Source organism: Scyliorhinus torazame, chromosome 7, assembly GCF_047496885.1.
Source record: "Scyliorhinus torazame isolate Kashiwa2021f chromosome 7, sScyTor2.1, whole genome shotgun sequence".
Classification (NCBI taxonomy): domain Eukaryota; kingdom Metazoa; phylum Chordata; class Chondrichthyes; order Carcharhiniformes; family Scyliorhinidae; genus Scyliorhinus; species Scyliorhinus torazame.
The window spans coordinates 286,124,806-286,152,117 of record NC_092713.1 but is presented as its reverse complement, the minus strand read 5'-3'; the positions used below and the strand labels follow the sequence as shown (position 1 = coordinate 286,152,117).

Genomic DNA, 27,312 nt, shown 5'->3' with positions numbered 1-27,312 from the left:
CACCCCTCCAAAATAAATCTCCCCCCCCCCCCCACTCTACCCACTGCCCCCTTTTATTAACCCAGACCCCCAGCCAAGGGAGAAAAAGAATCCCCTCTCCCCCCGGGCTGACGTCACAATACTCCTTAAAGGTGTGGGCGGCCCAGTGGCACAGTGGTTAGCACTGCTGCCTCACAGCTCCAGGGACCCGGGTTCAATTCTGGCCTTGGGTTACTGTCTTGAGTGGAACAAAGAACAAAGAAAAGTACAGCACAGGCACAGGCCCTTCGGCTCTCCAAGCCTGCGCCGACCATGCTGACCGTCTAAAATAAAGTCCTCCACACTTCCGGGGTGGAGTTTGCACTTTCTCTCCGTGTCTGCGTGGGTTTCCTCCGGGTGCAGCGGTTTCCTCCCACAGGCCAAAGATGTGCAGGTTAAGTGGATTGGCCATGCTAAATTGTCCCTTAGTGTCGAAAAGGTTCGGTAGGGTTACTGGTTGTGAGGATATGGGGGTAGGTGGGGGTGTTGTTTGGGCAGAACAGTTTCCCTCTGTACTGTCGGGGTTCTGTGATTCTCTGAAAAGTATTTAGTTGATTGATAGATAGATGGGTGACCACCAGAAAGGGCAGGCAGTTAGTGCAGGAATCTCCTGTGGTGGTCCCCCTCTCTAACAAGTATACCGTTTTGGATACTGTTAGGGGGGTTGGCCTATCAGGGTGAAACAGCAGCAGCAGCCAGAGCAGTGGCATGATGGCTGGCGCTGTTGTTAAGCAGAGAGAGACAAGTGAGCACGAGAGCAATAGTTGCAGGAAACGCTATAGTCAGGGGTACAGATAGGCGCTTCTGTGGACATGAAAGAGACTCCAAGATGGTATGTTGCGTCCCTGGCTCTGAAAGGGCAGAAAGCATTCTGAAGGGAGAGTGTAAACAGCCAGAGGTCGTGGTACATATTGGTACTAATGACATATCAGGAAAAGTGACAAGATCCTGCAGCAGTAGTTTAGAGAGTTAGTTAGAAAGTTAAAATGCAGGACCTCTCGGGTTGTAATCGCAGGATTACTCCCTGTGCCACATGCCAGTGAGGCTATAAATAGGAAGATAGTGCAGCTCAATGCGTGGCTAAACACCTGGTGTAGGAGGGAGGGTTTCAGATATCTGTTCCATTGGGATCACTTCAGAGGCAGATGGGACCTGGACAAGAAGGATGGGTTACATCTAACATGGAGGGGCATATTCTGGCCGGGATATTTGCTCGTGGCACACGGGAGGATTTAGACTTGTTTGGCAGGGGGGTGGGAACTAAAGCAAGGGTGAATCAACTGAAGAGGAACTAGAGAGTAGGGCCAGTAAGACTCAGGAAGAGCAGGCAGGATGTGGTTGTTGATCAAAGAGGGTCTGGTTAACTGAAATGTATTTCTTTCAATGCGAGAAGTGGAACTGGTAAGTCTGATGAATTTAGAGCTTGGATTAGTGTGTGGAATTATGATGTTGCCATTACAAAGACTTGGTTAAGGGAAGGGCAGGATTGGCAGCTTAACAGTCCAGGATACAAATGTTTCAGGCGGGATAGAGGGGATTTCTTTTTCAATTAATTTACGGGATATGGGCGTCGCTGGTTCGGCCAGCATTTATTACCCATCCTTAGCTGACCTTCAGAAGGTTGTGGTGAGTTGCCTTCTTGAACTACTGCAGTCCTTCAGGTGTAGATACACCTACTGTGCTGTTAGGGAGGGAGTTCCAGGATTTTATCCCAGCGACAGTGAAGGAACGGTGATATGTATCCAAGTCAGGTTGGTGAGTGACTTGGAGGGGAACCAACAGGTGGTGGGTTCCCAGATATCTGCTGCTCTTGTCCTTCTCGATGGTAGTGGTCATGGGTTTGGAAGTTTCTGTCTAAGGAACCTTGGTGAGGTGGTGAATGTATTCACCATAATATAAGTTGTCTGTATAGTACTGTGGTCTATGGCCAGGGAATGTTAATATGATCTCCTTCCTTGTATTGTACTGGAACCCTGGTGGGCTCCACCTCTGTCTCCGCACCCCCGGTGGGGTATATAGATCTGCCGCCTGTGGGTGGCGCTCATTGTTCCAGCAGTCACAGGCAGGCAAGTTCCTGGATAATAAAGCCTGGGCGCGATTCTCTGACCCCCCCACCGGGGCGGAGAATCGCTGGCGGCTGGCGTGAATCCCGCCCCCGCCGTGTCCCGAATTCTCCGCCACCAGAGATTTGGCGGGGGCGGGAATCACACCGCGCCGGTTGGTGGACCCACCCCCGGCGATTCTCCGGCCCGCAATGGGCCGAAGTCCCGCCGCCATGAACAGCAGGACCACGACGCCAACCTTCAGAGGTTCCTCCAGACTGCTCAATCCCTCAACCTCACATATAACAAGGAGAAGTGCGTTTTCCGCACAACTCGGCTAGCCATCCTCGGCTATTCGTGGAAAACAGGGTTCTAGGGCCCGACCCCGACCGCATGCGCCCCCTCATGGAACTTCCCCTTCCCCACATCCTCAAGGCCTTCAAACGCTGCCTGGGGCTATTCTTCTATTACGCCCAGTGGGTCCGCAACTATGCGGACAAAGCCCGCCCACTTATCAAAGCCACTATATTCCCCCTGATGGCTGAGGCCCGCTCGGCCTTCAGCCGCATCAAGGCCGATATCACTAAGGCCGCGAAGCACGCTGTGGACGAGTCCGTCCCCTTCCAGGTAGAGAGAAATGCATCAAATGTCGCCCTGGCCGCCACCCTCAACCAGGCGGGCAGGCCAATAGCCTTCTTTTCTAGAACCCTCCATACCTCTGAGATTCGACACTCCTCTGTCAAGAAGGAAGCGCAAGACATTGTGGAAGTGGTGCGGCATTGGAAGCACTACCTAACCGGTAGGAGGTTCACCCTCGTCACCGACCAGCGATCAGTAGCCTTTATGTTCGACAACGCACAACGGAGCAAAATTAAAAATGACAAAATCTTGAGGTGGAGGTTTGAACTCTCCACCTATACTTACGATATCAAGTATCGTCCTGGAGAGCTCAACGAGCCCTCAGATGCCCTGTCCCGCGGCACATGCGCCAGCGCGCAAGATGACCGACTTCGGGCTATCCACCATGACCTCTGTCACCCGGGGAGTCACTCGGCTTATCCACTTTATTAAGGCCCACAATCTGCCCTACTCCACCGAGGAGGTCAGGGCCATGACCAGGGATTGCCAAGTCTGCGCAGAGTGCAAATCGTACTTCTACCGGCCAGGCAAGGCCTACTCCCGGCCCTTTGAGCGCCACAGTATCGGCTTCAAAGGGCCTCCCCTTCCACCAACTGCAATATATACTTCCTGACCGTCAATGACGAGTACTCTCGCTTCCCCTTCGCTATCCTATGTCCCGACATGACCTCGGCCACTGTTATAAAGGCACTGCACAGCATTTTCACCCTGTTCGGTTTCCCTGCATACGTCCACAGTGACCCGGGCACCTCTTTCATGAGCGATGAGCTGCGTCAGTACCTGCTCAGTAAGGGCATCACCTCGAGCAGGACTACGACCTACAACCCGCAGGGAAACGGGCAGGTGGAAAGGGAGAACACGACGGTATGGAAGGCCGTTCTTCGTGCCCTTCGGTCTAGAAGTCTCCAGATTCCCTGCTGGCAGGAGGTTCTCCCCGATGCGCTCCACTACATTAGATCGCTCCTCTGCACAGCCACGAACGAGACCCCTCACGACCGTTTGTCTTCCCAAAGAAGTCCATCTCCGGGGTCTCGCTTCCATCCTGGTTGACAACCCCGGGGCCTGTCCTTCTCCGGAAGCATACGAGGAGCCATAAGACCGAACCCCTGGTCGAGAGGGTCCAGATGCTGCACGCCAACCCCCATATGCCTACGTCGCGCACTAAGATGGATGGCAAGATACGGTCTCCCTCCGGGACCTGCCGCCCGCTGGTTCCCATGTTAATGCGCCCCCCTCCCCACCGCCTACCGCCACCCCCCAAATCCCTAACAACCCCCTGGGGCTCCTGTACTGTCCCGCGTCTACACTGCCGCCATCCACCACCCCTCTGCCTACCCCCATCCCTCAACCGTCGCCGACACGCCGGACTGAAGCTCCAGACAACACGCTCTCGGAGTCAACAACTACAACGCCCGTACCCACCGCACCGCCAGAGCTGAGGAGGTCCAAAAGAACAATCCGGCCTCCAGACAGACTGAACGTATGATGACCCCACTTCACCCCCGCTGGACTGCATTTTTAACAGGGGGTGAATGTGGTGAATGTATTCACCATAATATAAGTTGTCTGTATGGTACCGTGACCTATGGCCAGGGAATGGTAATATGGGGCGCGATTCTCCGACCCCCCATCGCGCCAGTCGGCGGGCCCACCCCCGGCGATTCTCCGGCCCGCGATGGGCCGAAGTCCCGCCGCTGTCAACCCTCTCCCACCGGCGTGGATTAAACCTCCTTTTGAACGGCGGGACAAGGCGGTGCGGGCAGGCTCCGGGGTCCTGTGGGGGGTGCGGGGCGATCTGGCCCCGGGGGGGTGTCCCCACGGTGGCCTGGCCCGCGATCGGGGCCCACCAATCCGCGGGCGGGCTTGTGCCATGGGGGAACTCTTTTTCTTCCGCCTTCGCCATGGTCTTCGCTATGGCGGAGGCGGAAGAGACCCCCTCCCCTGCACATGCGTGGAGATGACGTCAGCAGCCGCTGACGCGCATGCGTCGCCCGGCGAAGACCTTTAGGCGCCGGCTGGCATGGCGCCAAAGGCCTTTCCCGCCAGCCGGCAGAGCGGAAACCACTCCAGCGCGGGCCTAGCCCCTAAAGGTGAGGGCTTGGCCCCTAAAGGTGCGGAGACTTCCGCACCTTTGGGGCGTCCCGACACCGGAGTAGTTCCCGCCACTCCATTACTTTAGTGTTGTTGGAGCTGCACCAATCCAGGCAAGTGGAGAGTATTCCATTATGCTCCTGACTTGTGCCTTGTAGATGATTGACAGGCCTTGGGGAGTCAGGAGGTGAGTTACTCACTGTAGTATTCGTAGCCTTTGAAATGCCCTGGTAGTCACAGTATTAAAGTGGCTAGTCCAGTTCAGTTTCTGATCAATGGTAACCCCCAGGAGGGGATTCAGCAATGGTAATGCCATTGAATGTCAAGGGGCAATGGTGAGATCCTCTCTTGTAGGAGATGATCATTGCCTGAAACATGTGCAGCGTGAATGTAAATTGCCACTTGTCAGCCCAAGCCTGGATAATGTCCAGGCCTTGCTGCATGAAAAAGGGGTCAGGGAGTTGCACTACTGGTTCAGCAGAATATCTCAGCTGTACTGCGGGAGGACACATCGGAGGGCTCATACAGTGAGGCAATATGGGTAGAGCTCAGGAATAGGTAGGGTGCAGTCACAATGTTGGGATTTTACTGTAGGCCTCCCAACAGCAAGCGGGAGATGGACGAGCAAATATGTAGGCAGATTTTGGCAAGGTGAAAAAGTAACAGGGTTGTAGTGGTGGGTGATTTTAACTTCCCCAAAATTGACTGGGACTCACAAAGTGCTAGGGACGTGGATAGGGCAGAGTTTGTAAGGAACATCCAGGAGGGCTTCTTGAAACAGTATGTAGATAATCCAAATAGGGAAGGGGCCATACTGGACCTGGTATTGGGGAATAAGCCCGGCCAGGTGGTCGATGTTTCAGTAGGGGAGCACAATTCAGTAAACTTTAAGGCACTGATGAATAAAGATAAGTGTAGTCCTCAGGTGAAGGTGCTAAATTGGGGGAAGGCTAATTACAACAATATTAGGCAGGAACTGAAGAATATAGATTGGGGGCAGATGTTTGAGGGCAAATCAACATCTGGCATGTGGGAGGCTTTCAAGTGGACGTTCCTAAGAATTCAGGACCGGCACGTTCCTGTAAGGATGAAGGACAAATATGGCAAGTTTCGGGAACCTTGGATAACGCGAGATATTATGAGCCTAGTCAAAAAGAAAAAGGAAACATTTGTCAAAGCTAGAAGGCTGGGAACACACAAAGAAAGTGTGGAATATAAGCACGGTATAAATACACGGGCAGCACGGTAGCATTGTGGATAGCACAATTGCTTCACAGCTCCAGGGTCCCAGGTTCGATTCCGGCTTAGGTCACTGTCTGTGCGGAGTCTGCACATCCTCCCCGTGTGTGCGTGAGTTTCCTCCAGGTACTCCGGTTTCCTCCCACAGACCAAAGATGTGCAGGCTGGGTGGATTGGCCGTGATAAATTGCCCTTAGTGTCCAAAATTGCCCTTCGTGTTGGGTGGGGTTACTGGGTTATGGGAATAGGGTGGAGGTGTTGACCTTGGATAGGGTGCTCTTTCCAAGAGCCGGTGCAGACTCGATGGGCCGAATGGCCTCCTTCTGCACTGTAAATTCTATAATGAGGAAAGTAGAAAGAAACTTAAGCAAGGAGTCAGGAGGGCTAAAAGGAGTCAAGAAAAATTATTGGCCAAGACTTTTTATACATATGTAAAAAGCAAGAGGCTAGCCAGTGAGAGGGTTGGCCGACTCATGAACAAGGGAGAGAATCTATGCGTGGAGCCAAAGGGAATGTGCAAGGTATTAAATGAGTATTTTGCATCAGTATTCACCAAAGAGAAGGACTTGGTGGATGATAAGTCCGGGAAAGGGTATGTAGATAGTTTGGGTCATGTTGAGATCAAAAAGGAGATGGTATTGAAGCTCTTGAACAACATTCAGGTAGACAAGCCCCCAGGGCCTGATGAGAAATACCCCAGAATACTGAGAGCGGCAAGGGAGGAAATTGCTGGGGACTTGAGGGAAATCTTTGTATCCTCACTGACCACAGGGGAGGTCCCAGAGGATTGGAGAATAGCCAATGTTGTTCCTTTGTTTAAGAAGGATAGCAAGAATAATCCAGGTAATTACAGGCCGGTGAGCCTTACGTCAATGGTCGGGAAATTATTGGAGAGGATTCTTCAAGACAGGATTTACTCCCACTTGGAAATAAGTGGACGTATTAGCGAGAGGCAACATGGTTTTGAGAAGGGGAGATCGAGTTTTTCGAGGAAGTGACGAAGATGATTGATGAGGGTCGGGCAGTGGATGTTGTCTACATGAACTTCAGTCAGGCCGTTGACAAGGCAGACTGGTACAGAAGGTGAAGTTGCACGGGATCAGAGATGAGCTGGCAAGATAGATACAGAACTGGCTCAGTCATAGGTAGTAGTGGAAGGGTACATTTCTGGATGAAGGGCTGTGACTAGTGGAGTTCCTCAGGGATCAGTACTGGGACCAATACTGTTTGGAAAATATATAAATGATTTGGAGGAAAATATAACTGGTTCAATTCGTAAATTTGCGGACGACACAAAGGTTGGTGGAATTGCGATTAGCGATGAAGACCGTCGGAGGATATCACAGGATATAGATTGGTTGGAGACTTTGGCAGATGGAGTTAATCCGGTCAAATGTGAGGTAATGCATTTTGGAATATCTAGTACTGTAAATAGCAGAACCCTTAAAAGTATTGATAGACAGAGGGATCTGGGTGTACAGGTACACATGTCACTGAAAGTGGAAACACAGGTGGAGAAGGTAGTCAAGAAGGCATACGCATGCTTGCCTTCATCAGCTGGGGCATTGAGTTTAAAAATTGGTAAGTCATGTTGCAGCTTTATAGAACCCTAGTTAGGCCGCACTTGGAATATAGGCCGGGATTTTCCGAAATCCCGAAAGCCCCCCCCCCCCACAAGGACGGCCACCACGGCCATGGGTCCGAGTTCGCGCCGGGTGGTACCAGGTTGTAACCACGCCAGCGGGACTCGGCAGAACTCGGCGGGAATTCGGCCGGTCGACCATGGAGAATTGCCGTGGGGGCATCTTTCAGCGGCCCCCGACCGATGCCGTGTCGACCACGCGGGCACAATTGCCACCGATTCTGAGGTCGCCGGCGTGGCAGGAATTTCCCGCGTCTCCCGGCCATAGTGTTCAATTCTGGTCGCCACACTACCAGAAGGCTGTGGAGGCATTGGTGAGGGTGCAGAAAAGATTTACCAGGATGTTTCCTGGTATGGAAGGCATTAGCTATAAGGAGAGGCTGGAGAAACTTGGTTTGTTCTCACTGGAACAACGGAGGTTGAGGGGCGACCTGATAGAAGGCTACAAGATTGTGAGGGTATGGATAGAGTGGATAGTCAGAAGCTTTATCCCAGGGTGGAAGAGTCAATTACTCGGGGACATAGGTTTAAGTTGCAAGAAGCAAAGTTGAAAGGAGATGTACGAGACAAGTTTTTTACACAGAGGGTAGTGGGAGCCTGTAAGTCACTGCCTGGGGAGGTAGTGGAAGTAGATACGATAGTGACTTTCAAGGGGAGTCTTGACAAATACATAAATGGGATGGGAATATAGGGATATGGTCCCCAGAAGGGTAGGGGTTTCAAGTTCAGACGGGCAGCATGGTCGGTGCAGGCTTAGAGGACTGAAGGGCCTGTTCCTGCGCTGTAATTTTCTTTGATTTTCTTTGTTCTTTAGCAAAGCGCTTCGTGACATCTGGTGGTTGTGACAGGTGCAAGATAAATTCAACACCTTTTTTTGCTGTTTGTAGGAGCTATCTGTGTGCTAATTGGTTGCTGCCTTTACTACATTACGACAGCGATAAACAAAACTTCAAAGATACTTCATTGTCAGTGAAGCACTTTGGCATGTTTGGAGGTTGTGGAAGATGCTGGAGAATAACAAGTTATTTCCTTTGTCTTTCCTGTACTTAAGTGTCAGCCAAAGACAGAGAACAGGTTAAATGTTCATGCCTTCACCTGAGGAAATGTGCAAACAAAAGTGGAAGAGAACATCTCCAAAATGTAAAGACTAATTAAGCAAAAGGTTAAAAACATTTTGTGGAAGAATATACATTTGACAACCGACGATTTCACAATCACAGGTGTGCATTTGCAATACAAACAAAGGCCATAGTTTAATAGTCTTTCGCTGATGTCTGTTTATTAATTTGCATTTCAATAGTTGTTCTTAAAATAGTGTCCAAATAGAGCATCACAAATGGTCAGGTAAACGATGGGATTAACAATTCCACCAGCAAGATTTGGTTTGCTCACAAATGGAAATATTAATCAGGCCCTGCAGTCAATCATCTACTCTGTTTTCTGCCCTGCTTTTTAAATTACTTCGAGCCAAATCTGTTTTTATAATTATGTATTTTTGTTTTAATTTGACCATGGAATGCTTCTCAATGTGATTATGTACGATGATTCAGAAATGCTCTAAGTGGAAAGTAACTGCAGGATCCGAAGGCTTGTGAGGTACATAATGCTGCAGCATAGTGCAACACAGCTTTGTGCTAAATTATAGAAGACACCAAAAAGATGTGTTTATGCCAGGTCTTTTCCTTTTTCTAAACATTTTGGACACTGCATGTCATGGAGGTAAGTGGCTTGGAAAAGAGAGAGAGAGCTTTGCTTTATGACAAATGGCTATATAGCCAATTTTATACCTAACTTAGCCAGGCTGTGCAAAGGAAAATGCTCCAAAAAATGTTGAAACCAATTCATGAAATTGAAGAGTTACAGAATGAGGGTGAATCTCCCTCGGAAGTCCTGAAATTTCGAGAAGAATATTAATCATCCGGGTTTCAACCCCATATTAAAACCTTCTGCTCATACCCCTGCCGAAGTCAAGCGTGTAGTCGTGGGGTCTAGTACAGAAAGGGTTAATGTAGGGCTGAGAACAATACTGCCCAGACAATGTGGCCCAGAGGCAAGATCCATCTGGAGATGGATAGAGATGTGTAAAGACCAAGATGGTAGTCAGCTCCTTTCCTGTACACTCCACTGAAAATATGTACACAGTTATGAGATGTTAATAAATACTTGCAGTTAACATACTCTCATCTACAAAACTTACTTCATGATGTCCGAAGCAGGATTCTCCATGGTGGCAGCCCAGGATTAGAACCATCATCCCCACAACAATGTTGAGAAACTAAGAAAAAGGACACCTCAACGGATTCTGCACTGAACCTAACTCCCAACCGAAGCTACAGACCCAGTGTGCTAAAGCTACGAGGAATGCTGGAACCTGGTAGCGGTTGTGCACCATTAACACCAATAAGCAGAGGTGAGCATGTTACTCAACCTTCTTGCCACAGGAACACTCTTCCTCAGCCTCAGAGACAGCCTAAACAGAAAAGAAAGGAGAAATGACAACACTGCATAGACAACTATCATTTTAATCCATCCGACAAGAAATGATCAGGAATAACAATGACCACCAATGGATCTACTATTTCTAGGGATTACGGGTAGTGTCTAGATATGGATAGAAAGCTGGTTAGCAGACATGAAGCAAAAAGTTGGAATAAATGGGTCTTTTTCTGATTGCAGGCAGTGACTAGTGGGGTACCACAGGGATCTGTGCTCAGACCCCAACTGTTCGTATTATATATTAATGATTTGGATGAGAAAACTAAATGTATTATCTCCAAATTTGCAGATGATGCCAAGTTGGGTGGGAGGGTGAACTGTGAGGAGGATACAGAGATGCTTCAGCAGGATTTGGATAGGCTGAGTGAGTGGGCATATTAATGGCAGATGCAGTATAATGTGGATAAATGTGAGGTTATCCACTTTGGTTGCGAAAATAGGAAGGCAGATTATTATTTGCATGGGCGTAAATTGAGAGAGGTGGATACTCAGCGAGATCTCTTGTCCTCATGCATCAGTCGCTGAAAATAAGCGTGCAGGTACAGCAGGCTGTAACGAAGGCGAATGCTAAGTTGGCCTTCATAGCGAGAGGATTTGAGTATAGGAATAAAGATGTTTTACTGCAATTGAATGGGGCATTGGTGAGGCCACAGCCAGAGTATTGTGTGCAGTTTGGGTGTCCTTATCTGAGGAAGCATGTTCTTGCTATGGAGGGAATGCAGTGAAGATTTACCCAGGGATGGCGGGACTGTCATATGAGGAGAGACTAAGTCAGTTGGAATTATATTTATTGGAGTTCAGAAATGTGAGAGGGGATCTCAGAGAAACTTATAAAATTCTAACAGGATTAGACAGGGTAGATTCAGGAAGAATGTTCCTGGTGGTGGGGGGAGTCCAGAACTAGGGGGTCATAATTTGAAGATAAAGGGTAAATGTTTTAGAATTAAGTTGAGAAGAGATTTCTTCACCCAGAGAGTGGTGAATCTGTGGAATTCACTACCACAGAAAGTAGTTGAGGCCAAAATGTTGTGTAATTTCATGAAGGAATTAGATATAGGTCTTGGGGCTAAAGGATGTGGGGAAATCAGGATCAGGGTATTGATGATCAGCCATGATCATAATTAATATAATTAATGGCGGAGCAGGCTCGAAGAGTTGAATGGTCTCCTTCTGCTTCCATTTTCTATGTTTCTATATTAGAGTAAGACAGCTGGCCTCACTTTAATTTGCTGATTCCGAGGTACCTTAGAGTTTTTTGTTTCATCCCCTTCGCCTAAGAGACCTTCGGTGAGTGCCGTTTGGCACTAGTCCCCACAAACAGGGATCAGATGGAACAGCACTCATGGGGGTCTCATATGGGATAGAAGGCCCACAGCTGCGTGCCCTTTGTGCAGGGTGGTTCCCTGGAACTTCTGGTGCCACCTGGGTACCCTGCCAGTGTCAGCCTTGGCACTGCCAGCTGACATGGGCACTGTCAGGGTTGCAGGTTGGCACTATCAAGGTGCCAAGTTGGCATCTCTTGCACATGCACGATCGGGCCAGGGTTGCACTGCATGGATGTTGGGTGGGGGGGGGGAGCGGGTCCCTCCAATAGTGCATTCAGGCTGTGCGGGCATCACTTCAGGGGCCTTGGAGATCGGGATGCCATTTTTGGCATCACGATCTTTTGCTACAATGTGGAGTTTGGTCGAGCAAAACAGGGTTATGTGCGGCTTGGCCGCGCATTCCCGAATCAGGCCCCTTATGAATTGCGAGTCACGTTGAATAGCCATGTGTTTCTAGGCACGCTCGTAATGGGGCTATGATCCTTTTTGGGAGAATCGTGCCCAAACACTTGGGAGGGATGTAGTAGCAGGGTGTTCTACATCCTGGGTTAATGTGGAATTGAGTACAGTAGAATCCACACAGTGGTGTAAAAAGGCACATGACCCAGAGCCAGGGTCAGTCACGAGATGAATAGGGTTGGGTAAAGATTCAGACTGGAGTCAGCTCCATAGCTGTGCCTCCACTGTAGGTATGTGCATAGTTCTGAGTTGTTGATAAGAATTGTTTTTAACACTCTCTCGACTACAAAGCCTACTTCATGGTGTCCAAAGGAGGTGTTGCTCTTTTAGCCTTAGTTTATTAGCTCTGATTATGTTACCTTTGCTCACGAGTCGCCAGGTATCTTTCTGATACCGCCACGTGGTTCAAGCTCGAGTTATGATTAATAAGTCAGCACACCGCTTAGTAAGATTGAAATCAATGGTCATTTATTATATACAACAGGAAATGCTTATACAATAATCCTGCTATCTATATAGAAACCTACCACTACTGGCCAATACTTAACTTTAGGAAGGGCCCACCGGGTCAGGGGAAACAAATGGCTTATCGAATCGGATCTGGCCCGCGGGATTCAAAAAGGCTGATACGGGTCGATGGCTAGGAGTCTTTATCGGGTAGCGATCGCTGGAGTCAAACTTATTGTTTCTGGTCGATGTTCTTGCGAAGGTCTCGAGCAGGAGAAGGCGGGAGAGAGAGAGAGTGATCTGAACTTGGCCCCTCACTTTATAGGGTCCCGGGGCTTCCCGCCTCTCGGGGCGGCCCTTGACCCTGAATTCCAAGTGATTGGACTTGTTCCCAATCACTGGGTTCGATATATCCAATAACGGGGCGATTCCTCGATCAGGGGGTGGTCATTCACCTGCCTTTGTTTCGGCCACTGCAGGCGCCGACAGGTCTGGCCCGGCATTCAATTGCTAATATGTTGCAATTGTTCCCGGGGATAGCCGATTAAACTGCAGATGTCTGGGTTGATGTGCTGCTAATGGTCGCAGGTATCGATCTGGGCCGACTTCCCCAGAGCCGAATACGCTATTCTGTCTGAAGCTGTCCGTTTGTGTCCTGTTGGCTGCTTTTCCCATCAGCCTTTTCGGTTAGCCATTTTAAATCGGGTTTTGGCCAAATTAATAGGGAATCAGCCATTTTAGGTGGCTACAGAGGATTCTCCAAGGTGGCAACATCAGGATTGAAACCCTCGCCCTCACAAGAATGCTGCGAAATCCTAAAAAAGGACACCTTCAACGGATTCTGCACTGAACCTAACTCCCAACCAAAGCAGCAGAGACTCAGAAAACTCACTAGAAAAAAAAGGAAAAAGTTCAAGTACATCAGAGTGTGGAAGCAAGCAAGAAAAGGTCGAATATTTCCTCAAGCAGAAGACTCGATTGCATCCTCCTTTGAGGTCTCGCTTCAGCAAGCAGAGCTCGCAGTCTGCAAGGGTGAGATTTAAAAAAATTAACTTCCAGGTCAGCTGATCCTAAGAAACCCCTTACAAATCATTCAGTCTGAAGCTCCGTTTGAAAGCAACCGGCCGCAAAGCACAATCCCGGACGCGAAACTCAAAACGTGGCTCTCTGGCTAGCAAAACAAACGCATTAGTAATTGATTTTGTCCATTCCAGGTGCATGTAACCGTCCAATAGCAAGCCCCGCAGATCTTTTCCACGAGTCCCGACTCGTAACACGACACTGCTGAATGAATCAAGTCAGCAGCTAGCCAACCTAAACCACCATGGCGGTCCCTTCTTCTTCATGCAGTAGCGCGTCACCACCATTTTGAAAAGCCCGCCAAAAGCCGACAACCCCATGACGATCCTTTGTTCAGCGATAGCAGGAGTAGACAAGTTGGAAGCCAGTAATCTCTACAAGCTGTACTCACACTTTTTATAAATCATCAAAAATGCATGACAATTCCTCACTTCCAGCTCCACTCAGTTTTACCCATGGCCCAGAGAAGTCACAGATTTGAAGTCTTTGGAGGAGAAGATTTTTTATCCAGGAGTGCGATCCAATGGCCACGCTGCACCAGAAAAGCAGCTCGCTGGAGTGCAGCGTGGCCGATAAAAGCCGGGAGAACCCGCTGCCGAGATCTACCCGGCTCGCAACGCCTCGTGACATCCAACACGACCTTGTGAGGCGTTTGTGATGTAAATCCCGCCCTTTGTGCAGGGGATGATTTTGGGGGAAATTTGCATTTTAGAGCGTGACAGCTAGGCTCACTCTAATTTGCAGATTCCCGAGGCTTTTGGATTCGACCCCTTTGCCTCAGAGACCTAGGGGAGCGCCATTCAGCATTGGTCACAAATGGGGACCAGACGGAACGGCACTCGTGAGGGTTTCCCAGGGGATCAGAGGCCCCCAACTGCATGCCCTTTTGGCAGACTGGTGCCCTGGCACTGCTAGTGCCACTTGGGCACCCTGGCAATGCCACTTGGGTTCCAGCCTGAAACTTTCATGGTGGCACTACCAGTTGGCATGGGCACTGCCAGGATGTGAGGTTGGCACTGCCAAGGTGCCAATCAGGTATTTTTTATGTGCACACGATCGGGCCGGGTGTGTCCTTTGTTGGCATTGGGGGAAGGGGTTGTTTGGGAGGTGTTGGGGGGCCAGGACACTCCGATAGTGTTTGGGTTGGGGGCAGGGGGGGTGTCAGGGATCGCTTCAGGGGCCTCGGAAATCGTAATGCCATTTAAAAATGACATCCCGATCTCTCGCTACACTGGGGACATCCGGCAAGCAGAGCACCCCACTGTACAAAACGGGGCTACTTGCAGCCTCGACCGACGTTCTGCATTCACACCCCACATACAATGCGAATCGCATTAAATAGCCATGTGTTTCCCACACTGTGAGCACCGGGAAAGACGCAGCTGAACACGCTCGCTATAGAACTTTGTTCTCTTTTGGGAGAATCGCGCCCCAGATTTTAGAACACATCCTGTAGACCTACAAGCTAGAAACTATCTTACCCTGGGCAAGGCAACCCAGCTACCCAAACTGTCTGAACTACATGATGTACACAGGGGCAATTCTGAGGGGCGCTCACATTTGAAGGGGCAGAAACCAACCCTCAGTCCACCATATCAAGTCACAAAAAATGCCGAGACCCTGGCAATCCCTGAACAGCCCAACAGGGCAACCTTGCCAGTGCTGCAGTGCGACACGCTCTCGCAGGAGAGATCAACAGAACTTTCACCAACTGAGGGCTAAATTAACACCACACAGCTTGTAAACATTCCAAAAGGTAGAAAAAATTATTGAGATTAATCCAGGTGGAGATTGAATCCCTTCACAATCATGGTACTGATTTTATTTAGGAGCTGAAGAAAGGCTTATTGTGTTCTTTCTTCAGCTTTTTCTTTAGCTATGGCTCTGTTGTCAGTCCACTTATCTCTGAGTTAGAAGGTTGTCGGTTCAAGTCCCAGTCCAGAGACTTGAAGACAAAATCTCGGCTGATATTCTGTTGCAATACTAATGGAGTGTGGCAATGTCAGAAGTGCCATCTTTCAAACGAGGCATTAAACCATCAACTCTCTTGGGCGTTTGTAAAAGATCCCATGGTACTGTATGAAGAGGAGCATGGAATTATTCTCTGCATTGTCCTGGTTAACATTTATTTCTAAAACAATAGTGTGGTGTTGGGTGCTCTGAGTTACAGAAGAACCAACACGGTTGCGATTGGTACAACGCAGTTTTATTCCAACTAGTTATTTACACATCTGTCTTGGTACTCAGCACGTGGTGACTGTGTGAGTGTCTTGTTAATGAGGTCCTGGCCTTGTCCTGTCTCCAGATGGACTGGCCAGCAGGTGTAGTGTTTCTTGTCTTATACTGTGTCTGCCCTTGTCTGTGATTGGCTGTCGTGTTATGTGTGCTAATTGGTCTGTTGGTCTGTCTATCATGATGTGTGTTGTGATGTGAGTTTGCATATCATGACATCCCCCCTTTTTTACAAGATTATGTGCCTACGTGGTTAGAAATATGAATGTGTCCTGAGTGCAGCTAAAGGTGTGTGTGCGTGATATTTACAGCATGTACATGTGGCGTAACTATATACAAGGGGCGATGTCAGGTGTGGCATGCTAACGAGGTTGTACCACAACAAAAGAAGAAGAACGTTGAAATTTGGTCCGATCAAACGAGACCTGGAACGATAAAACAGTGACATGTTACAATACAGTGGTTGCTAAAACTTGACGTGTGAACAGTCTCATAAGTCCAGTCTAGTAGGTGGGCGACGAATTCGGGTTGACCGCCTCAAGGGTGGGTCGAGAACCACCGGCTGAGGTGCGGGCCTGGCCACGGGCGACGACAGAAGGGGCATGGTATATGGCAGCTCCACGAAGTCGCTATCAGGAACCAGTGGAGGACACGGCGTCTGTGTATGGTTCCGTTGCGAGCGTGGAAGTAGGCAAAGGGCACGCCGATTGCGCCTACGGACGGATCCATCCGGCATGCGTACCAGGAACGAGCGGGGAGCCACGCGTCGGAGAACTTCGGCAGGTGCTGCCCAGCCACCGTCTGGTAGATGAATGCGGACGTTGTCTCCAGGGGCCAGGGAGGGAAGATCAGTTGCCCTTGTGTCGTACGATCTCTTCTGGCGATCGCGCTGCAGTTGCATCCTGTGCAGTACCGGAGCATGGTCTATTGTTGGTGCCAGGATGGAAGGCACAGTGGTTCTGAGGGCGCGACCCATCAGCAGCTGTGCTGGCGAGAGAACCGTGGCTAGTGGGGCCGAGCGATAGGCCAGCAGGTGAGGTGAAAGTCCGGTCCGGCAGCAGCAGCCTTGCAGAGGAGCCGCTTGGCAATGTGAATGCCCTTCTCCGCCTTTCCATTGGACTGGGGATGCAGAGGGCTGGACGTCACGTGTGTGAAGCCATACGAAGCTGCAAAGGACGACCATTCATGGCTGGCAAAACAGGGCCCATTGTCCGACATGACAGTCATCGGAATGCCGTGGCGAGCAAAGGTGTCTTTGCAGGCCCTGGTGACAGCAGACGACGTCAGATTGTGTAGGCATATGACTTCTGGGTAATTGGAGAAGTAGTCCATGATGATAACATAGTCCATGCCAAGCATGTGAAATAGGTCGACACCCACCTTCGCCCAGGGGGACGTCACCAGCTCATGGCAAAAGCGTCTCAGGAGGTTGTGCTGGCTGAAACCTTTGGCAGGTTGTACAGTTGATCACCGTGTTGGCAATATCGTCACTGATGCCCGGCCAGTATACCGCCTCTCGGGCCCTCCGTCTGCACTTCTCGACCCCCAAGTGGCCTTCGTGTATTTGATCGAGAACCAGCTGGCGTATACTGTGCGGAATGACAATCCTGTCCAGCTTCAGAAGGATCCCATCAATGATGGCTAGGTCGTCTCGTACATTATAGAACTGCGGGCACTGCCCTTTGAGCCATCCTCCCATCATGTGGCGCATCACTCGCTGTAAAAGGGGGTCGGCAGCTGTCTCTCGGCGTATGCGGACCAGACTGGAGTCGTCAGCCGGCAGATTTGCCGCTGTCAAGGCCACCTGTGCCTCGACCTGACATACGAACCCCTCCGCATCTGGCGGCGTGCTCACTGCTCTGGATAGGGCATCCGCCACGATGAGGTCCTTCCCTGGAGTGTAGACCAGTTGGCAGTCATACCTCCTGAGTTTAAGTCAGATGCGCTAGAGGTGAGGGGTCATCTTGTTCAGGTCCTTGTTTGTTATGCTGACCAGGGGGCGGTGGTCAGTTTCGACCGTGAACCGTGGAAGGCCATAGACATAATCGTGGAACTTGTCTAAACCGGTTAGCAAGCCCAGGCATTCTTTTTCGATTTGCGCATAGCGCTGCTCTGTGGGGGTCAAAGCCCGCGATGCATAGGCAACCGGGGCCCATGACGACGTGTCATCCCTCTGCAGGAGCACTGCTCCAATGCCGGATTGGCTGGCATCAGTTGAGATTTTGGTGGGACGAGACGTGTCGAAGAACGCCAACACTGGTGCCGTGGTGAGTTTGCGTTTGAGCTCCTCCCATTCCAGCTGGTGTGTGTGGTGCCACTGGAACTCTGTAGATTTTTTGACAAGGTGTCGCAGAGTCGTTGTGTGGGAGGCAAGGTTGGGAATCAATTTCCCTAGGAAGTTGACCATGCCAAGGAATCGTAGGACAGCCTTCTTGTCGGCCGGCTGCGGCATGGCTGTGATGGTGCTCACCTTGTCTGCATCCGGACGGACCCCTGACCGGGAGATGTGGTCCCCCAGGAACTTCAATTCGGTCTGGCCAAAGGCGCACTTGGCTCGGTTGAGGCGCAGGCCGTTTTCCCGTATGCGGGCAAAACGCGTTGGAGACGATGTATGTGCTCCTGCGGTGTGGTGGACCAGATGATGACATCGTCCACATATACGCACATCCCTTCGATGCCTTCCATCATCTGCTCCATGATGCTGTGGAAGACCTCGGATGCCGAGATGATGCCAAATGGCATCCGGTTGTAGCAGAATCTGCCGAAAGGGGTGTTGAAGGTACATAGCTTTCGGCTGGACGGGTCCAGTTGGATTTGCCAAAATCCTTTAGAAGCATCCAGTTTCGTGAATATCTTCGCTTGGGCCATTTCACTGGTGATCTCCTCCCGTTTTGGGTATGGGATAATGTTCCCGCATAATATTGTTATTGAGGTCTTTGGGGTCTATACAGATGCGGAGCTCGCCAGAGGGCTTCTTGACACACACCATGGAGCTGACCCATGGCGTGGGCCCCGTGACCCTGGATAGGACCCCTTGGTCCTGGAGATCCTGCAGCTGGAGCTTGAGGCGGTCTTTAAGTGGCGCAGGAACCCTGCGAGGTGCGTGAACGACCGGGATGGCGTCCGGTTTGAGGCGAATTCGGTATGTGTATGGCAGTGTTCCCATGCCTTCGAATGCCTCCTGGTTGTGGGCGAGGAGCGATTGGAGCTGTGCGTTGAGCTCAGCATCCGGGAAGTCAGACGTGCCGTCTGGAGAGAGAGAAAGAATTTGTTGCACAAGGTGGAGAGCTTTACATGCCTGTGCGCCCAGCAGGGAGTCCTTCGATGAGCCAACTATCTCGAACGAGAGTGTGGCCGTGTGTGTTTTGTGTGTCACCTGGAGCTGGCAGGATCCCACGGCCGGGATAACGTTCCCGTTGTAGTCGACCATCTTGCACCCGGATGGCTGGATTGATGGTCTGACCTTCATGGCATAGAGTGCTGACCATGCTATGAGGTTGGCGGATGAGCCAGTGCCCAGGCGGAAAGTGATCGGCGATCAGTTGACCATCAGGGTGGCACTCCATTCATCGGCCGGATTGATGGTGTTGACCCGGTTCACATCAATGACCGCAAACCAGAAGGCGTCTTGGTCATCTGTGTCGTCGGTTTGGATGTCCTGATGTGGAGGCTGGATGGTCCACACGTGTCTGCGAGGTTGTCGGAGATGTGGAAGATCCACAGGTTGAGCCGCTCGACAGTAGGCAGCGTAGTGGCCCATCTTGCCACAGCATAGGCATTGTCGGGTTTTTGCAGGACATTGCCCTTTTAAATGTGCAGCTCCACAGTTGCCGCCCGTCATGACGTCATGGCATTCGTTACGCCACTGCGCATGCGCAGTTCGGTCTTGCTTCGGGTGCGCCTGCGCGGTGCGTCCCTCAATGTTGCCGTTGGTTTTGGCGCGCACAAGCGCGGGAGGCCTCAAAAAGCGCGCGAAACGGCCGCCCTCGTCTGGGCCGCGGGCCGGGAGAAACTCGATTGCCTGGATGCGTTCGGCCCCGTGGGCGGCCTGGCTTGCCGACTCGATCACTTGGGACACCCTCCGTGCCAATTCGGTCGCCTGAAATTGGGCATTGCGGCTGGTCGCATTTTCATGCAGGACACAGGCTTCCACTGCAGATGCTAAGGTCAGGCCTTTTATTTTTAGAAGCTGCTGGCGTAGGCCACTGGAGGCAACGCCAAAAACGATCTGGTCCCGGATCATGGACTCTGAGGTGGTGCCGTAACCGCAGGACTGCGCGAGTATGCGGAGATGCGTCAGGAAGGACTGAAAGAGCTCATCCTTACCTTGTCGGCGCTGCTGGAAGATATACCTCTCAAAGCTTTCATTGACCTCAACGTTGAAGTGCTAGTCGAGCTTGAGGAGAACCGTGTCATATTTAAATGGTACCATGTGGTGTTGGGTGCTCTGAGGTACAGACGAACCAACACGGTTGCGATTGGTACAACGCAATTTTATTCCAACTAGTTATTTACACATCTGACTTGGTACTCAGCACGTGCTGACTGTGTGAGTGTCTTGTTAATGAGGTCCTGGCCTTGTCCTGTCTCCAGATGGACTGGCCAGCAGGTGTCATGTTTCTTGTCTTATACTGTGTCTGCCCTTATCTGTGATTGGCTGTCGTGTTATGTGTGCTAATTGGTCTGTTGGTCTGTCTATCATGATGTGTGTGTTGTGATGTGTGTTTGAATATCAGGACAAATAGCACTAAAAATAGAAAAGCTGGCCAATGCAATCTGTGGGACCATGCTATACACCAATTATCTCCCTCCTTTCCTACATTACAAGAGTCACAGTGCTTTAGAAGTACTTTATAGGCTGTGAGTGCTTTGGGATGTCCTGATGCAGCAAAATGCATTGCGTAGGCACATGTCCTTTCTTTCCTGAGCCTCAGGCCTGGGCGTAAGTCTAATTTTATCATTGGCAGAAGAGCGAGGCAGCCTCTAATCCACCCTGGTGCAGGGAGACTGCTTTTAGTATGACAATGACACAGTCCCTGCAATTTTGGGTCTTTTTCTGTGGATATGGAGGCCACTGGCTCATATTTCAATCAGAGGAGAGGGACTCCTGTAATCGTGGGGCTTTATTTTTCACTGAGTGCTCACTAGACCTGACCTGGGTACATTTGCTGGGATAATGTACAAGGCAGTTTATCCTGCTTTTAACTTGTACCAATGACCTACTTGCTTGCCAGGACAGTGAGGAGGAATACTTAATCACCCTGGAAAGCCCATGAGGGTAGTTAGTGTGAGAAATAGAGTTATTGGATTGTACCCCCTGAGATTAGGGTTAAGAAATACTGTCGGAACAGAATAAAGGGAGCTATAGTTCACATTTAATTCATCAGATTCCTTCGCTGGATATGTTTGGTATTGAAAGAAACAGAATGGAAGCGAGCTGAAGTTAACCCGTTCTATTATCTAACAGAGAAGTAACCTTAACAATGCTCCAGCTCTGACATTCTGCAGCTTAATGAACGCAACTTTGCCCAAAGAAATGAGATCACACATTGTAAAATGTATTCTGTGCTGTTATTTGACCTGCTAACCACTTGCACAATGTTGTCTGTCGTCAGTTTAGCTTTATGCACTGTGCAAATGCAATTGGTGTTTCAGCCTGGTTAAATGATAGCAGAGGTCAGAGCTTTTACAACTCAGCTTTTTGTCTGATCAGAGACCACAAAAATGTGGAAGGCATCCCACGATCCTGCTGCATCTAGCGAAACTTGATCCGGCGAAAAGTGGACCATCGTCATTATCAGTCCACATTTGCGTGGATCACGTTTCGTGTAATCAGCCCCTCACTGTTGTGGCCACTTGCTGATAATAGTCTGAAATCGCGACTTTAGTCCTTTGAAAAACCACTCAGGATTTGTTTTCTAGAAGATGGATAGCCCATTATTACCTTTTTACAGAGATTTACATTCTCAGATTTAAAAGAAGTGTCACCCAGTAAAAGGCATAGAACTTTACCGAAACTGTGGCACTAACATAATTCCAATCACATTGCAATTGTTATTGCACATTAAACCACAAGCGTGTTCATGAAGAAACAGACATGGCATTAAATATTCAGTCGGCAGTATCATGGACTTTTTTGTAGTGTCTTTTCGAAGTGAAGTGTTTCAGTTCTTGCCTGAATAGCCTTCCCTGTATGAAATCTATGAATCTTTAAAGCTGTTTGGATTGCAGGCCCCTTCCGTATGCAAGAGTTGGCAAAGAGTCTCCTTCCAGTTTAATGCTTGGGATGGATTTCTTACACTTGTATGAGGAAATAGTAGTTCAGGTTCACAAAGCCACTATCAGCGATTTGCATCAGTCACAAAGTTGCAGGAATCTGATTTTAAATTCTCTTCTTTTTAGCTGTAAACGGGGCTTGAAGTGTTCTGAACAGACTCCAGATATAATAGAAAAAGAACTGGTTGTCCAGCAGATGACCATTGGCAATAATCCAATTAATTGGGAACATCATTGGACCTTCGTTTTCAGGCAGTTGGCATATGTTTTGCTGCCTGCCGCCAGTCTAAGGGGGAAAACATATTGGAACCAAAAGATTCCAAGGTTGCAATCCTGGTGCCTTGCAGCACATGTCCTGCAGCATGCAGTGGAGGCGGGAAGATGCATACTATTAGTGCATTCCTTCATGCCACAGAAACATTTGCTTGGCTAGGCCAGGTGGGGGTGTCGTGTATGGATGGGAGAGGGGAGGATGTGGTGAGGGGGAGGTGGGGTGCAACACCCAAGCCCTCCTTGACCGCCTGAGCCTGAGAGTTAATTTGCACTCAGTAAAAAAGAAACGTCAACTCTTTCCGGCTCCAGGCTCTTTTTCTGGCCTGGACACATCACTGATGAGGTCCATCCTGTCGTCACCACCACCAACACTTAACTTAGCACGCTGGCCACCATTACTGTGCTTGATCACATGGAAAGCTGAGGACCAGGAGTTCCCAGTTTCGGAATTCTCTGCCCTGACATGTTGTTTTCCTTGGAAGGCAATGATGGATGCTCCAGCTGTTACACCATATTGAGGAATCTTCCAGACATGGGTCTCTGCCCTTATTCTGAGGGCCCTGCCAGCTCTTTTGTTCAAATTACAACAAAATTACCAGCAGAACTGAGGGCAAACATGGAGGGGGTTTTGCATTTATTTTTGTTGTGTGTTACCTGAGGCAAATTTTTTTTTAATTTTCTGCTTCAATGAGCGCAACCATTCAACCAGAGATTTCTTCCTCCTGTATGTAGAACTGGTTCAGCCATGGTCTCATTGAATGGTGGAACAGACGAGAGTGGCAAAATGACTGTCTCTTGTACCCATTTTAATAATTTTTTGACAAAGGTTCGACACAATGTAAACCAATCCTCCTTGTTTAATTTGATTGCATTGCAGATACCAAGGGTGGCGCAACAATGAAACTGTAGACATGTGTGTGACTGGAGTGAGCTCTGCAGCAGAGTGACGGACAGAGTTAGCTTCAGGTAAGGCAAAGTCAAAATGGCTAATGGGGGGGGTGAGGGGTAGGCCGTGAATGAATAATTATAGTACTGTCTATGCTAATGTTGTTTTTGCATTCAGATATTGTTTTTTACTCAAGTTTCAAAATGAAGTTCAACAAGTGTTGAACAAGGCAGCAAGTGGTCTCTGTGTGATCAAATGTATTTTGCCAAGGGACCATTATTCTGCATTTTTGACTGGAATTTTTAACACAGAAGCCACTCAGCAAGTCAGTTCTAGTTTTTATGCTTCACTTGAGCCTCCCCCCAATCTTACTTTTTCACACCCTATCAATACATCCTTCTACTCCCTTCTCTCCTCATGTGTATATTGAACTCTCAGTTATATGCATCAATGCTATTCACATTAGCTACTTCAAAGTTCCAAATTTTCCAATCCTTCCATTCATTCATGGGATGTGAGCATTGCTGGCAAGGTCAGTGTTAGTTGTGCAGCCCTAACTGTCCTTGAGAACATAGTGGTGAACAGACTGTGCCATACTCACAGGAAGCACAGGTCATGGAAACAGGGCTAGAGCGTTGGAGCTCTAATTCAGACTAACTCACTCCAAATCTGGTTTTCTGCTCGGCTCATAGATCGCAGAATTAGCCCTGCACAGCCTCAGCCCAGGCTTCTGTCCATTCGTTCTTTTTCTTTTCCTAATACCCACAAGTTTTTGTTCCGGCATTCATTCTTTCCTTGAGGTTTCTCAAGCAATCATGGCCCCTAGCCCATCAAGAAAGTGGTGGTTCTGCACATGTAAATCTGACTAGTGAATGCAGGTGCACAGTTTAATTTAGTTTCCACCTAAATTTAACACCCACGCACTTTTTTCAAGGTTGATTGAGGTTGCCTAAGTCAGCCACATGAAATCAGGATTCTCCTTATGGGCAAAACATGGGGTGAGATCTTCCAGCCCTTTCCGCTGGCGGGATCTTCCCGTCCCGCCCAATACGCCCTCCCTGCCGTGGGTTCCCCAGCAGCGGGATGGGTGAGCCATGCAAAATACCATAGACATCCTGCTGGCGACCAGCGGCGAGCCGTCTCTGCTGCCAGAAAGTACGCTGCGGGGCGGCCATATAATCCTGCCAGTAGTCCTGAAAGAGGCTTGATTCTTTAATATTTGGGAATAATGGGAAATCCTTTCAGAATTCTAAATGGTGGGAATCAGTAGCACTTATTTGAATTCTATTTGACATTCTGAGCAGCAAATTAGGACAGATGGGTTCCTATATTTTACATATAACGATTCGCTAAATGTTTTGATGCAGTGCTTCACATAAATATAGTGATGTACAGTACAATATATAACAAAATAGATCCACCTATCCCTGAAAGACTTTTATAAAGGGAAAACCTTGCACCACTGAAACTCTGCTGATTGAATAATGGGAACTGATTTGGTCCATTGGAAGCTTTCTGTTTGGCTGAGATTAGTGTTTATATTGAGACGATTGGATATAATGTGCGATTCACTAGTGCTTGAGCAGCCACAAATGTTGTTCTAGGTGCTGCATGTAGAGCAATCTTTCTATCTTCATGGTCTTTAGTACAAGGGGTTACTTGATGTACATGAGAAGAATATTTTCCACTCTTGCTTCCATGGTGCTGTGGAGTATTGTGATACAGCCTTGATGATCTGCCAAGCCAGGCGTAACTTCATCCTTAATACAATGTCACTGTGTGCCTTCTAGCGCCTCTCTATATTTTCCGTTGTCTAGACTTTAAACCTGAGATTACTGCTTTCTGTCAGTTGCTATATTTACCATATTAGTTCTATTTATGTATCAGCCTGCTTAAAATCTTTCTGTGTCGCAGAACTCAATTTAGCTGAAAGCAGCTAATTTACAGTGAGGCTTCTGTCAACCAGATCAGGATATAGCTGATAAATAAAGGTGGAAACTATACCCAGGGAAGTTTCAATCAAAGGTTGCAGCAAGGCACAAAAATAAAATGTAGAACAGGGAAAACACAATGAACATAACACTGCCAACTAGCTAGTATTTCATCAGTAAGTGATTGGACATTAGCTGTTTAAATACTGATTAGGACAATGATGGTCTGGTGCCAGTGGGCATCAAGTTTGACAAGTTGGCTTGCTGAATAGTATTTGATGCCAGTGGGTATCAAGTATATAGTTGGCAGAATAATTGCTTGATAGTAGTGGGTTCTAAGCATCAGTTGATTGTGTGGAAAATTGCAAAAGCAACATGCACAGAAATTTAGAGATACTAAGGAAAATAAATAATGTCACTTCAACATCTGCTGAACACGAGAGAGTTGATAATTGTTTAAAGAATTGAGTGAAGCTGCTGGAAATCAGATTCTGAAAATATTCAACAAACAGATGTTAGGAGGACAGATCAGGAGCAACTGTTAAGGTATGAAAGCAGAAATTAGACAATAGAAATAAACAATGAGCTTCTCTCAACATAGTCACAGGAGCAGAAAACCCGGCATTTACAAAACTAGAATTAGTTACTGCAACAGAAGGAATATATGCTTCCTTTTGGCACTTCTGCTGACATCCCAAAAGTCGAATTGACTATGCTCTTCCTCCTTCCCTGGTACATTCACTTAAATTCCCTCTGGTGCTTCTTATTTCCACCTTTTACAGACCTTGCGCCAAACCCCTGCTCCCCCCATCCTTTTCACATGTTCCATTTCCTTCCCACTGTCCAAAATTACTTTTCTAACCAGTTCCCAGCCTTCTTCCAGTGCTCAACATTAAGGGATTTAAGTGCGCTTACTGCAATTTAGTGTAATCCAAAATTTGCACTGAAGACAAAAATAATTTGGGGAACAATTGAAGGTGCTAAAGTGGCCAACAGGAGATTGAGCTACATTCCCTAAGCCCTTTCCTCCAAAACGATACTACTGCTGAAACCTGGCACCAGAATTGCCAGACTTCTTCAGGACCCACCTCTCCAGTTCTTATAGACTTTGGAACCCCTCACAGTTCTTCCTCACTCAGGACCCCCTTTTACTCAACTCAAGGTATCCCCTGTTTTACTTCCAGAAATCCATAACCCCTCTCCCACCACTGTCAAATTCCAGGATGCTTCTTTGATTATTCTTCCCACCTTGCAATTTCCCCCAGTACTCACATCTTTGACACCTACTATCTCCCCTATCATGCTCCCATTCTCCAGAAAAATGCTCACGACTGTTTCCACACCTATAGACAAAGAGGTTGTGTCATGGTTAGCATACTCCCTCATCCCTTCTCATACACAAAACTCCCTCGCAGTTCATGTGATTCTTTGTAATTTTGCATGTTTAAGAATCCACTCCTACAGGCGGGATTTTCCAGCCCTTCTTACTGGTGGGATCTTCTGGACCCGCTGATGGTGACCCCCCCTCCCCCATGGCGGGTTCCCCAGTGGCAGGATGGGCAAGCCATGCAAAACGCCGTAGACTTCGGCGAGACCGGAAGATCCCGGCAGTGGTCATGGGCAAGACTCTTCCGCTGCTGGAAAGCTTGACGGGGGAGGGGCTGGAAAATTCCATCTGGAGCATCTATCAATCTGTGCCATCCAAATGTTGGTATTCATCGCACACAATCATTCGGACCTTTCCTGTGGCTTCTTCATCTCTAAACCCTACAGTACTCAGCCTTTGAACATCACAAATGCAAATCTTGACAAGATCCAAATTCCCTTCCTCAATTCTAACAAGTCACAATCACCCAACCAGACAATCAAACCACTGACAATTGTGGCTTTCAAAGGGGATTGGAAAATTATCTGAACGGAAAACAACTGCAGGGTTACGGGGAAAAGCTGGGAAACGAGCAGAGTTGCACTCACAGAGAGCTGGCACGAATTCATTGGGCTGAATGGTCCCCTGGGCTGTAACCATTCTATGAGTCGATAATTCTAATCTATAAATCCAAGAACTAGATTTGGAGAGAGAAGCACCACAAATATTATTTAAATTTCAACAAAGAAATTAAGCTTGACCTGGGAATTAGAGGGCAGATTGGTAACCGGAAAACAATACTCACGATTATTATATGGGATGCCTCTAAATTTCATCAGTGAAACTCAAAAGGATATACTTAATAGTCAG

General features: G+C 48.7%; 1 protein-coding gene across 4 annotated transcripts in view; it reads left to right on the top strand.

Moving 5' to 3' along the window:
• Positions 1-27,312, top strand: part of LOC140427083 (teneurin-2-like) — a 3,867,843-nt gene that overhangs the window by 2,492,455 nt on the left and 1,348,076 nt on the right. For all 4 annotated transcript variants that reach the window (XM_072512582.1, XM_072512581.1, XM_072512584.1 and 1 more), the window contains one exon: positions 23,137-23,225. The gene's annotated coding sequence lies outside the window, so the exon portion shown is untranslated. The remainder of the gene's footprint in view (positions 1-23,136; positions 23,226-27,312) is intronic.